The 13,554-nt window shown below is 26.8% G+C and overlaps 1 protein-coding gene across 3 annotated transcripts in view; it reads left to right on the top strand.

Annotated features, from left to right (window-relative positions):
• The window catches only part of LOC107454045 (ecdysone receptor), a 247,598-nt gene that overhangs the window by 119,761 nt on the left and 114,283 nt on the right, over nt 1-13,554 (top strand). Inside the window, exon 1 of one of the 3 annotated variants that reach the window (XM_016071093.5) lies at nt 11,042-11,624. The exons of 1 other annotated variant lie outside the window; for it this stretch is intronic. The gene's annotated coding sequence lies outside the window, so the exon portion shown is untranslated. Of the gene's footprint in view, nt 1-11,041; nt 11,625-13,554 lie in introns of those variants that run through there. One more of the 3 variants, XM_071181002.2, reaches the window with a different exon arrangement.

The raw sequence follows: 13,554 nt of genomic DNA, 5'->3' as shown, positions 1-13,554 counted from the left end.
CTAAATTTGATTGAAAATCATATTTTATTTTTCATAAAAAAAAACAACTTTTGAGCTATTTATTTCTCTAATAAAAAATTGAATTTCATAAAATTAAAACTAATAATAGATAAAAATAAAATTTCACTATCCTTATTCATTTATTGAATTCCTGGATGCCTGGGACCATTGTCTTCTGTGCTCCCTCTTACTGCACGCCACAGGATTCACTCGCCACTGTTTAAGAACTCCTGTACTCGAGAAGTAGAACAATCAAATCTAAGCCAGTTTTGTTAAATTATTCATTTCATATTGATGCTGTTATATTATATAAACTGTTCGCTTGATGAAATTGGACATTTTAATACACCGAAAATTACTATGATTAAAATTTTTGTAACAGATCTTCTAAATGAAAAATGTTAACATTGTAAATAAAAAAAATAAAAAAGATTGCATGAATTACGGGAACACGTTGTTTTCTTTCTCTTTTGCAAACAATCGCTGGATAATAGCCACAGCTTTTTATTTATTTTTTCCAACTTTTCCTTTGCAGTCGCGAGTCAAAGGTTTTGAATCCAGGAAAAAACCTTGACTTAGCCAGCCGTGTTGGAGAAAAAAAAGCAAACGATAAAAAAAAAAGTTCGTTAACTTCTCGAATCTGGCAGCAACGGCAGGCAAGTGGCTCTGAAAACAGTTACGAAACAATCCTTTCGAACAATGGCACCTAAAAAAGTCGGCGGTCGCGTCGAAGGTCGACATTCGTGTACCTTTGGTAGAAAATCCATTGGGCTGAGGACTTTTACTTCTGCCAGAATAAATTTATTTTATTTTGTTAGTATTGCGTACAATATATTCTGTTCTTACTATTTAGAAGAAATTACACGGAAATGATTCTATACTTTGCCATTTTCATTGCGCACTTTACTTACAGCTTTTTCTATTTTTGCTGCGCATTTTTTAAAAAAAGTCTATTGTATTTTAATTTTTTAAAAAAACGAAACATTATCTTCACAGACTGAAATACGTTCTTTAAATACAGTTATATTCACTTCACAGCTTTATGCAGCGCGTAAAAATTTCAGGAAATTCTGATTACCATTCTGATCACCTTTGCCATTCTGATTGCGCACTTTACTTATAGCTTTTTCCATTTTTACTGTGCATTTTTAAAAAAAAAGTCTATTGGATTTTAACTTTTTAAAAAAAAGAAAAAAACATTATCTTCGCAGACTGAAATACGTTCTTTGAATACAGTTATATTCACTTCAGAGCATTATGCAGTGCTTAAAAATTTTATGAAATTCTGATTACCATTCTAATCACCTTTACCATTCTGATTGCGCACTTTACTTACAGCCTTTTCTATTTTTACTGTGAATTTTTAAAAAAAAATTCTATTGTATTTTAATTTTTTTTTTTTAAAAAAACATTATTTTCGCAGACTGAAATACGTTCTTCGAATACAGTTATATTCACTTCAGAGCATTATGCAGTGCTTAAAAATTTTATGAAACTCTGATTACCATTCTGATCACATTTGCCATTCTGATTGCGCACTTTACTTACAGCTTTTTCTATTTTTACTGTGAATTTTTAAAAAAAAGTCGATTGTATTTTAAATAAAAAAAAAAGAAGCATTTATCTTCGCAGACTGAAATACGTTCTTTAAATACAGTTATATTCACTTCAGAGAATGCATGGGAAAAAAGGCGATCAATTATTGTAGTACATTATTTTTTAAAAATTTCCTTCATAATGTAAATTTGTGATTAAAGTGTTGATATTCCTTATTTTAAAAATTAACTATTATTATGAAACAAGTGCTTTGACATTTAAATTTTAAGAAATTTAGAGAAGTGAAGTTAATCGGTTAGTGCAGAGAATGGTGCCCAGTAAACAAATCAAGCCATTTCCTGCAAAAAATAATTTATTCCTTCATATTAAGGAGGGAAAATGTGGTGAAATAATGTACATTATTTTTTTTGAATAAATTTCCTTAAAAATAAAAATTTTTAATAAAAAGAAAAGTTTTTAGGTTTAAAAGTATAAATCTTTCTTATTTGAAAAATTAATTGTAAATAAAAAATAAAAAAATTAGTGTAACTAGTTCTTTGACCTTCAAATTTTAGATATTTCAAAAGGTTTAGTAAAGAGATTAGAGCAGTAAATTCGAGGAAAAAAAATCGTATTTATATAATTAGATTTCTTTCCTCTCAAACTAATTCAGTCGTTACAAAGATGTGGTTTTAACAATATTTCTAAAATTTGCATTCAATTATCACAAATAATCTAATATTTCTTTTTATATTTTGGCACAAGAAAATGAGATATTTTATTAAATTGCGAAAAATTCAAAATTATGATATACCATAAAAATATGGATTCAATTTTTATATTAGAAAAAATTAAAATTTAATCCAAAGCATCCCACCTGGATAAAAAAAAATATTTAGTTTATATATATATAATATATATTTAGATTAAAAATATCTAAAAAACTGTTTTTGCTTCTGATTCAAATCTTGTGAAATTCAATCGCTGTGTTAATTCTTTAAAACTGTGCCAAATCCAGATATTATCTCTTTCAATCTTGATTTCTTCTGGTTCGAGCTTGCCAAGCTCAGTTGCTTTCATTTAAAACTATCACTATTAACTAGTTCAGTTGCTTTGGCTTAAAATAACTAATTTAGTTGCTTTGGTATAAAACTGATCAAGTGCAGGCTAATTAGTTTCAAACCTAGCTAGGGATAGATTAATTAATTTCAAAACAAGCAATGATTTTTTTTTTACAACTTATTTTAATTGAGCATTTTAAATTAATCACATTTTCTATACAAAACATTCATTTTTAACAGTTATTTGTTTGAGTTTTCCTCTAGACTTTAAACCTACATTCAAATCTTAACGCGTGAGTCATTTTTTAAATATACTCGAACTTCTTACTCGAAATATACTCGAACTCGATTTAAAATACAATCTCTCTTTTTCAAAAAACCAACCCAAAAGAAGTAATCCTTTATGAAAAATACCAATTCAAACAAAAAAACTATTTTTTTTCTAAAAATAATTAAATTTTTGTTTTACATAATCATTGTTTTGATTTACATTATCCAAATGAAGTAATCCACTATGAAAAATACCAATACAAACAAGAAAAACTGTATATTTTTTTAAATATTAAAATTTTTGTTTTACATAATCCAAATGAAGTAATCCACTATGAAAAATACCAATACAAACAAAAAAAACTATATATTTTTTTAAATATTCAAATTTTTGTTTTACATAATCCGTGTTTTGTTTTACATAATCCAAATGAAGTAATCCACTCTAAAAAATACCAATACAGACAAAAAAACTGTTTTTTTTTTAAATATTTAAATTTTTGTTTTACATAATCAGTGTTTTGTTTCACATAATCCAAATGAAGTAATCCACTCTAAAAAATACCAATACAAAACAAAAAAACTATTTTTTTTAAATATTTAAATTTTTGTTTTATATAATCCGTGTTTTGTTTTACATAATCCAAATGAAGTAATCCACTATAAAAAATACCAATACAAACAAAAAACTATTTTTTTAAAAAATATTTAAATTTTTGGTTTACATAATCCGTGTTTTGTTTTGCATAATCCAAATGAAGTAATCCACTATGAAAAATACCAATACAAACAAAAAAAAAACTATTTTTTTTAAAAAAATAGTTAAATTTTTGTTTTACATAATCCAAATGAAGTAATCCACTATGAAAAATACCAATACAAACAAAAAAGCTATTTTTTTTAAAAAAAGATATTTAAATTTTTGTTTTACATAATCTGAATTTAATTTCACATAAGACTATCGTGGGTGATAAATTTCAACAAGCCTTCAAGCAAACAATTTTGACACTAAAATCAACAATATTTTCATTTACAAATATTTGTGCCAGAATTCTTTAAAGTAAAATGAAGAACACAAACAAAACAAAAAATGTTTCTAGAAGGCAAGAAAATAGGAGCTTCAAGATAAAAACAAACTAGCCTTATCTTTAAATTTATCCTTTCAGGTAATAAATTTGAACATCTCAAGCCACCCGAGATTGAATATAGTTATCTTTTGCAGAAAATCAGAAATGTTCCCAATTCGCCGGACTCCTAGCATCTAAAGATACGCGATGGATATAAAAATCTCTTGTGACGCATTTCACGCGACAAAATAAATAATCTTATCTGTAATAGTTTATTTCCGCTTTTTTCTTGCTTTGACGTGCGACACAGGGTCGATAAACTGTATTTAAAGGAAAACTACTCGTCTTTTTATGGCAAAATTAGCACTGCTAATAATGTAAAATTTATCGTTAAATTATAGCTTTGTGGAAAGTGTGACCTAATTTACTTAATGCTACTGTACGTAAAAGAAACAAGCGTAATGACAGAAGCAAAAATTGAAATAAATTTTTCAGTACGTGTTTTAAAGCACATTTAATTACCGTAAAAAAATTAATTTTAATTTCATTATTTTTTTTTTTAAAGTATGTATTAAATAATTTATTAAAACGAGTTTCCAAAATACGAATTTTTTGGAAGAATTATCACACATGTAGCATAAACATATGTAACATAAACATTATGTTGTGTAACATAAACATATGTCTATAATGCATAAACATGTAACATTCGAACGTCATATTCAAGAAATAAGTTCGAATTAATGTAACATTAACGCCGAATTCGAATCGCATTTTTCACACTGTTGGAAATTTCTCGGAAAAATGGTTAAATAACAATTTATTTAATTGTTATTTTACCATATTCAAACAAAACAGTCAAATAGCTATAAATAATGTGATATTCAAATTGTGAGAAAAACTGTCTATTAACTGCTTTCACCTAATACTAACCAGAATTTTATCGCACCAACTAGGCCTACTTAAGGAAGCCACTTAGTTCATTGCAGATGGGTACATATTATAACAGAGAGGTCTTATCTGTCAATCTCATGTCCGACAGTACGGGGGTTTGGGTCCCAGCGTTGACACCAGAATATTTCATCCAATCCCTTCAGCACATGTAGAGTTTGTACTCCTCAATTTATATCCCTATTAGAATACGATACTCTCATTCACGCATGCGTAGCAGCAACATAAATCTGCTGAACTATCTCCAATGTCCAGTTAAATTTCGTTTTCACGGTTGTGAAACCCTGCTAGTTGTAAATGGTTTAAAAACCGTATAGTTTTTTTATGCATGGTTTTTTAACGATACTAGTTGTAAACGGTTTCAAGACTGTAAAAAAATGTTCTTCGCCGTAAACTTTACGGTTAATTGGATGAACAGACTGCTACCAGTTATTTTACCATAATTTTAGAATGAAAATTTTAACAGTGCAAGCAACCAAGTTTTTCAACATCTTGACCCATTGAGTTTTTAGGAACTACTTAACGAATTTCCATTTTTATTTATATATTTGAACAAAAAATCAGATTTTAGATTATCGAAATCTGCACACTGTAAAATTGCAGCTTTTTTTTTTAAATTTTCATTTTAATTAACTTTGTTTTTTACTTTCATTAATTCATTTTCAAAATATATAATAAACATGGAAAAGTAAAAGACAGTAATAGTTATTTTAACTGTTTTAATAGAGATTCAAAATTGTTTTATGAGGTTTAAAAATAAAAATGTATTGAAAAAAGTATCAAGTTATTTTTAAAAAAATTAAATAGAAAAATAATGTCTTGAAGAAAAAATTTCAAATCAAAATGAGAAATTATGTAACATCTTGACAAAAGTTTCCCCTCATAAAAATATTTAATAAGTTTGACTTCATAAAAAATTGATTAAAACAATACAGTAGCAGAACTATTGCAAAACTGAAATTCGTTAAGCCCAACTAATAACTTTAATTCATTTATTATTTGGTTTGAAATTTCACTATTCAAAATTTAAATAGCATAATGATCTAATTCCGCGCACTAAATTATTAAAATGTGATTTTAAGGAAAAGTTTTTAAAGTTATGTTTTAAAAGTTTTCAAACTATTTCACATGAAGTTTCTTCGCTACCTTTTGAAACATGATTAACAGATATTAAAGCAAAAACCCGTAAAATATAGTACATGTGTGATATTTTTGTTATTTTCATAAAAATGTTCATCATTCTTTCTTAGTAAATGATTAATTCAATTTTTTGAAATATTTTTCTAGTCTCAGAGAGCGAAATACTTCTTTTACCAGGGATAATTTAGCGTAATTTTTTGACTGTTTCTAGATTTTAAATTAGAATTTTATTTTCATTCATTTGGTATCTTTTAATTTGAATTACGAAGAAAAAAATACTTACAATCTAAAAAATTAATTCCATAGTTGTAAAGTTTTTATTCAAATTCATGCTAAATTTTTAGTTCTTTAATTTTTTAAAAAAATTTAACTTCCACATAAATATTTCAAAATTTATTCTCGTAAGATAACAATGATAATTAGAATTGCATAAAATTTCATGTTAACTATAAAACCTTTTGAGCAATAATAATGATAAAAATTATAGAATTTTAATATGAATAATAGTTACAAAAATTGATAAAAAAATGATAAAAATTTAAAATCAATGTTAGTTGATAATAGTGATTAAATTTTGAAGTAAATAATAGTGATAATAATTTATAATTCTTAACATTAGGGGTAATAATTTCCTTGGGAAAAAATTTAAAATGGTAATATGTGAAAAATGTGTAATAAATAACAGGAAAAAAAATTCACAAACCAGTACTTATAGAATAGAAATTTTTCTGTGAATGAAATGATGAAAGTTTAAAAGGAGAATAAATAATGTTAGTGATAAAACCTTAGAAAAAATTAAAAAAATGAGGGTAAAAATTGTAATAAATAATAAAATGATAAATTTTAAAATGAATAATAATGAATGTATGAATGATAAAATGTAACAGATAGATCTGAAGCAACATTGTTCAGTAAGCTGATTCCTTTGCGAACTGTAGTACTATGAAAAAAGAAGTGATAAAGTTTAACAATGAGCAATATTGATTAAATTCTACAATATAAAAGAAGGGAAAGTGATAAAATTTGACTGAGAATAATAATGATAGAATTTTAGAATGAATAACAATGATAAAATTTTGCAATGTAATAATAATTTTTAAAAATGGTAATGATAAAAAAGGTTTTTAATTTAATTGATAAATGCAAATAAATAAAATTACATATTAAAAATTGAAACTTTCGCCACGGCTGACTTTCACTTCGTTGTAGGATCCATCATCGATGATGTGTTCAATGATCATCGATGATGAATAGCAATGAATGACTATGATAAAATTTTACAATGTAATAATAATTTTTAAAAATCGTAATGATGAAAAGGGTTTTCAATTTAATTGATAAATGTAAATAAACAAAATTATACATAAAAAATTGAAACTTTCACCACGGCTGACTCTCATTTAGTTGCAGGAACCATCATCGATGATGAATAGCAATGAATAAAATTTTTATCAATGATAAAATTTTGAAATCAATGATAAAATTTTGTAATGTAATGTAATTTTTAAAAATCATAATGATAAAAAAAGTTTTTTAGTTTAATTGATAAATATAAATATATAAAATTATATATTAAAAATTGCTGACTTTCACTTCGTTGTAGGAACGGAACCATCATCGATGATGAGTTCAATGATCATCAATGATGAATTCAATGATCATCAATGATGAGTTCAATGATCATCAATGATGAGTTCAATGATCATCAATGATGAATAGTAATGAATAACAATGATAGAAATTGGCAATGTAATAATAATTTTTAAAAATCGTAATGATTGAAAGGATTTTTAATTTAATAGGTAAATGTAAATAAATAAAATTGTATATTAAAAATTGAAACTTCCGCCAAGGACTGACTTACACTTCGTTGTAGGAACCATCATCGATGATGAGCTCAATGATCATCGATAATGAATAGCAATGATAAAAACTTGCAATGTAGTATTTTTAAAAATCATATTGATAATTTTGTATAATTTTTAAAAATCATAATGATAAAAAGGGTTTATTAGTTTAATTGATAAATGTAAATAAATAAAATTATGCATGAAAAATTGAAACTTCCGCCACGGCTGACTTTCACTTCGTTGTAGGAACCATCATCGATGATGATGATAATAGTGGGGAAGTCGGAAAAAGGATGCTTGAGAGAAACACGTGTATTGCTTAAGTAGGTCAAAATGGGACACTTTCTTCTTCGACACATGTGTATGTCCCAAACTGTGGGAACCTCCCTCACTTTCTACTACTTCCTTCACCTTTAGGGAATCACCTTCTTCATCATCTCGGATCGATCTCAATTGGATGTTTCGTCCATAGATTTTCACTTTGCCTCCTTTGGTCGAAGATAGAATGATCTATTTTTAGCATCAACCACGAATGATCAGTTGAGGATTTAGACATTTCGCGGCTATGGCAAATTGACATAGCTTTCACACTTTTAATAAATTGCTAAATTTAGTATCAACGTTTCAATATTTTTTCAACTCTCACGTATTCGTTCTTTTTTTTAAAAAAAAAAAAAATTCTTTTTTGAAGACGCAGAGAAGAAAAATTCGATCACATGTTGTAGCTAGGACATGGGAATATAAGTATATTAATTTATCTATCAGCTTTATAGATAAGTTTGCGAGGAAAAAAAAAGAAGAAGAAAAAAAGGTAACCAATGTTAAGAACTCTGTTGTTTGCATCGTTAAGTAGTTTTTTTTTCTTCAAAATTTAAAAAAAATTATTTATTCATTGTTATTGTACTTTTTAATACGGAGCATTTTTAAAAGCTTTTTCGCGCCTTAAAACTTGTATCTAAAAATGCTAAAAAAAATACAATTATAAAGCAAGAATTATTATGAAGTACGTTCTTTATATTTTACTTTGAAAAAAGTATTTCTTAAAACATAGCTTTTTTCCTATTTGAGTACACTTTTGTCCAATTCTAAATATTTTAAAAACATAAAATTTAGTTTGTGTATGCAGCGTTGTTTATTTTGTCACATCAAACATAATGTATTTTAAATTTCATTGAAAAAAAAACACATCATAAAAAAAAGCATGTGTATTTTTTTTAAGTAATGGTGCCTTAAATATTAATGTTTTAAAATATAAATTGAATTTTTAACTCAAAAATGTTTGAAGCAAAACAGAGCAACATATTTTTTGAAAAAAACAAAATGTTTAAAAGATGGCATTGTTAATAGTGTTTAGACCAGCTATGTTAAAACTTTGTGATATGCGGAAGCTGCGCAGACCCACTAAAATTCAGGTTTTAAAATATTTATTTGTCCTTTTAGGAAAAGAAACCATTTCAAAAAAATCGTATACTATTTAATAAAAACATGTTTCTATTTTACTTCAAAATTAAAAATTCTTCAGGTTGCGCCCTTATGCATACTATATATTGATTGAAGACTTTTCCTGAAAAGCCTGTAAAATTTGAACTATAGAAGATAGAAAAAAAATCTGAATTAAATCTAGAAACGTTATCAAAACCTTTAATTAAAGACTAAGAAATATTTTAAAACTCTTTATAAAATAACTAAAAATGTCGTGAAAAATCTTAATTAAAAATTATAAATGATATAACAATTTAAATTTAAAAATATAATCGTTATAAAAATTCTTAATATTTTGAAGAAAAAGAAACTAAATTTCAGAAAATTCTATATTAAAATTTGCAAACGTTATAATAATCTATGTCAAACATAAGAAAAACGTTATAAAAATCTTAATTTAAAATCATAAACGTTCTAAAAACATTAATTAAAATTGTAAAAACGCTATAAAAATTCGAATTTTTAAAAAAAATGAAAAACGTTAAAAAAAAGCGAATGCGTGTAATAAAAACTAAATTAGTTATAAATATTGTATCAATATTTAAGTAAATAAAGTAGAAGTTGAAAGAGTATGCAAAACATAGTTTCGAATTGTTTTAAAGAAAACAATTCATTTTTTTTTTTAAACTGCATAATAAAAGCGCTGCAATAGCAATAAACCTGTGCATTAGCAAAGGAAAAAAAAAAAACTGGTATTTGTTCTTAATAAATTTTCTTCATTCAGAATTATTACTATTTTTTTTTTACAGTTACTGTGCCAAATTTACGAAAGTTAATGAAAATTATTGATAAAAATTAGTCCGTGAAAGAAGAAGGAAAAAAAAAAAGAAGAAGGAAAAAAAAGGACAGAAGAGAGCGCTGTTGGGAATTTCGGAGCATGTTAAAATTTAATATTGTTCAAATTTATTGCTGCCTTAATTATGATTTGAGCTTGACGTAACTGAAATTGAGCTTGAGTCCTAATTTTTAAACTTGTTTATGAGCCACTAAAGTATTTGCATAACCAAGTTCTCCTGGTTTAACTTATCACCCTACCATAGTTGCAGCAAATTTGCACTATATTATGGTTCAACGTTGAAAAAAAAATTTTCTTGATAAAATTCCATGCAATATTTTGATAGTTACGAGTTTTTTAAAATTTATTTCAAGTTTTTATTTTAAATTTTTCTTCAATTAAAAAAATTTTTTTTTGAAATTATTTAAGTCTTTTTTTTGAAAATAATAAATAAATATTTATTTTGAAATATATGTTTTTAACTATACATAATTTAACTTTGACAATAATTTTTAAAATGCAACATTTGAAAACATTTGTTGAAAATAAAAATGATTGAACAAATGTTTGATTTTATTAACATTAACTCTTAAGATTTATTATTAATTAATTAATTGGCATGGTGGAATTTTCGAAGTACTCCGTTTCACTATGCATGTGTTTAATTTTTATTAAAATGCTAGATATAAATTTCAAATGTTGAGTTCTAATTGCTCTGGAGTCATTGTTTTTTGTAGACAACCAGGAAAAAAAAAAAAAAAAGATCAATTCCAGTCTACAATATTCCGCTATGTTTGGGTTTCCTTTATCTATCGGGAAAAAATAGTTTTGAAGAATCGTCGGAAAAAATAAGTAAGTCAAGGATATATAGCGAAGGAAGAGACGGGAGAAAAAAAAATCATCGTTCCCAATTTTAAGCCGAAACCGAACACTACGGTGACGTGGGAAAAAAGTTTCCTTCCAAAAATCTAAGACTCTCTCTCTCTTTCTCGCAAGAAACGGAAATCGATTGTTATATCTACCAACAGTACACATACCGGCTCGAGAATCGAACGTTGTGGAAAACGCGTTTTATAAGGAAAAAAAAAAAAATCCCGCATCACAACCTTGATACTTCTGGCCCACTGAACTGGAGATTCTGTAGCTGAGCACAGACAGGGAGAAAACGAGAGATCATATCCTTCTCTCCATTCCCCCTATTCTACCATTCATTTGCGAGTCTCACGTGGCCCATAGATGGCGCTGGCGTTCGAGGTCGCGAACGTTGCCACAGTTTCGATTCCCCAGTCACTGTAGTATATGGCTGGCAGTGTTAAAGGAACGAGGGATAACCTAGTGGAATAAAATTTTAACTCGGGATATAGGTTACCAAGCGAGCAAACGACTTTTCAAGTGCCAGTGTGTGTGTTTACAGTGATAGTTCGATTTTGTGTGGATTATTTACTGATTACTGTGTGATACTATTATGTTATTGGATATATTTTCATTCTCGGTAAGTGCTTTCAACGATGACTTTACATTCTCAGTGTCTCCCTTGAAAAATTCCGCTTGCTAGCGATATTGGTTAGTTGTAATAGTTAATAAACCAATCATGTGTGAGTGTAAAGCGCCTATCATTCGGTTACGGTCGAGGTGAAACAAAAACAACAGTGAAGAAAAGAAGGGAGCGAAAAAAATAAGGTTAATGTATTAGTAGGTCATTTGTTCGGCTTCCGCTACTGCTCGCCTTCAAATTTCGAAATTTTTCTTATGTCTCAGCCCGCAGAATAAAAACACTGTATCCTGTTTAGAATTTAAGTTCTGGAAAATGTTTTGCTCTACTTTGGAATGTTATCCAGAGAGAAAAAATTATGTCGACTAAAGATAAAATGTTAAGACACTATTGGTTGAGCATCAATTCATGAATAGTTTTCTGTAGTTGTTATAGAAAGTTATCAATATTTACTTTCTTGAGATCTATACTTGGTTTAAAGTCTTTTTTTAATTGCTCTATTGGCACGCATATTGATTCAAAAATATCAAACGCTGTTCTTGTTTATGGTTATAAAATAATTAATATTATTAACTTATCTGAACAGAATTCGAATGACAGTTATTTTATCGTTAACTTAGTTCGAATACAAATCTTGGCATACATTGTATTGTTGCCGTTCTGCGAAAAGTAATGTTTATTTGCCTTTTTGTAATATCGGTTAGGTTGTGTAACATCTTCAGAATGGATGCGGAAATTTTATCATTAATTTGTTATGAATGATATTCAGTAAAAATAGTAACGAATCATTTGACGGTATTTTTATTATTTTGATACTCAATTGGCTATTTTAAATTTCAATATATTATTTTTGTAAATCCTCCTTCCGTAAATAAAAAACTATATATTTTACAATTGTTGTTAAAAAAAAATTTTTGAGCGTTCCATTACAACTTGGCTGTTTTATAACATTCGTCAAGTAGATAAATGAATTATTTTTTATTATTTTTGAAATTAGGTATGTAAGTGCTGCACGCTGGCGGTTAATAGGCTTACAATTGTACACGTTCATATAAATTTAATAAACAAATTTCTAGACAATTTAATAAGGTCTAATAATAAATATGTAATTTGTATTTAAATTCTTAATTGTTCCGTACTTGAAAACAATGCTAGATGAAGGCACGTAAAAACTAGCCTAAATAGAATCATTAAATATTTTTTTTGTTGTCACATTTTATAATCACTTCTGCAAAGTTAGTTAGCATAGTGCAAAATGTTTTCTGATTAAAAGTAAAGAATGGTGTGTAACTTTTTCTTCTTGGCATTCAAAAGTATGTCGCCAAGTTGACCTGATTTTTTAAAAAAACGCTTTCCAATGTTCAAATAGTTGGAATAATGATTCCGCATTCGTGTATCATAAGGAAAAGTCATTCGATTTTTATAGGTGGGGTTCGTTCTTATTAGCGACCTTAATTAATATAATCTGACCTTGTAGGGGAGGTGAAAAAGGCCAGACTTCTATAATTTCACTTGTGTTATTTGATATCCTATTTTTATAGTTTACATCTTTACGTAATTGTACATGGCATCAAAAATCGCTTTATTTAAAACCTGAAACATAATGCTCTACGAATTTCATTATATCGATACTTATTTAATAATCGATATATTACGGAGCAGTTTTAATCTTTTTAAATGTGCAAATTACGTGTAATATAAATAAAATATTTTTTTTTTTTTAAAGGTTTCTCAAAATCAATATTATTTAAGAATTCGCTGTTAATTTTTAAAAATCATGTCCTGCGTTATCAGGGGATAGGTTTTTTAGTTTTTAAATTCTTTTTTATTTATTATATAGTTAAAAATTAGTTGTTCATCGTGAAAATAATTCTGAAGCTAGTTGTTTACTTTGAAAAAAATTGGCAGCATTAATTTCTAAGAATAGTTT

This window comes from Parasteatoda tepidariorum, chromosome 8, assembly GCF_982258835.1.
Source record: "Parasteatoda tepidariorum strain Cologne lab strain chromosome 8, Ptep-v5.0, whole genome shotgun sequence".
In the NCBI taxonomy this organism is placed as follows: Eukaryota; Metazoa; Arthropoda; class Arachnida; order Araneae; family Theridiidae; genus Parasteatoda; species Parasteatoda tepidariorum.
The sequence above is the reverse complement of the archived record's forward strand: the minus strand, read 5'-3'. Positions and strand labels throughout refer to the sequence as shown.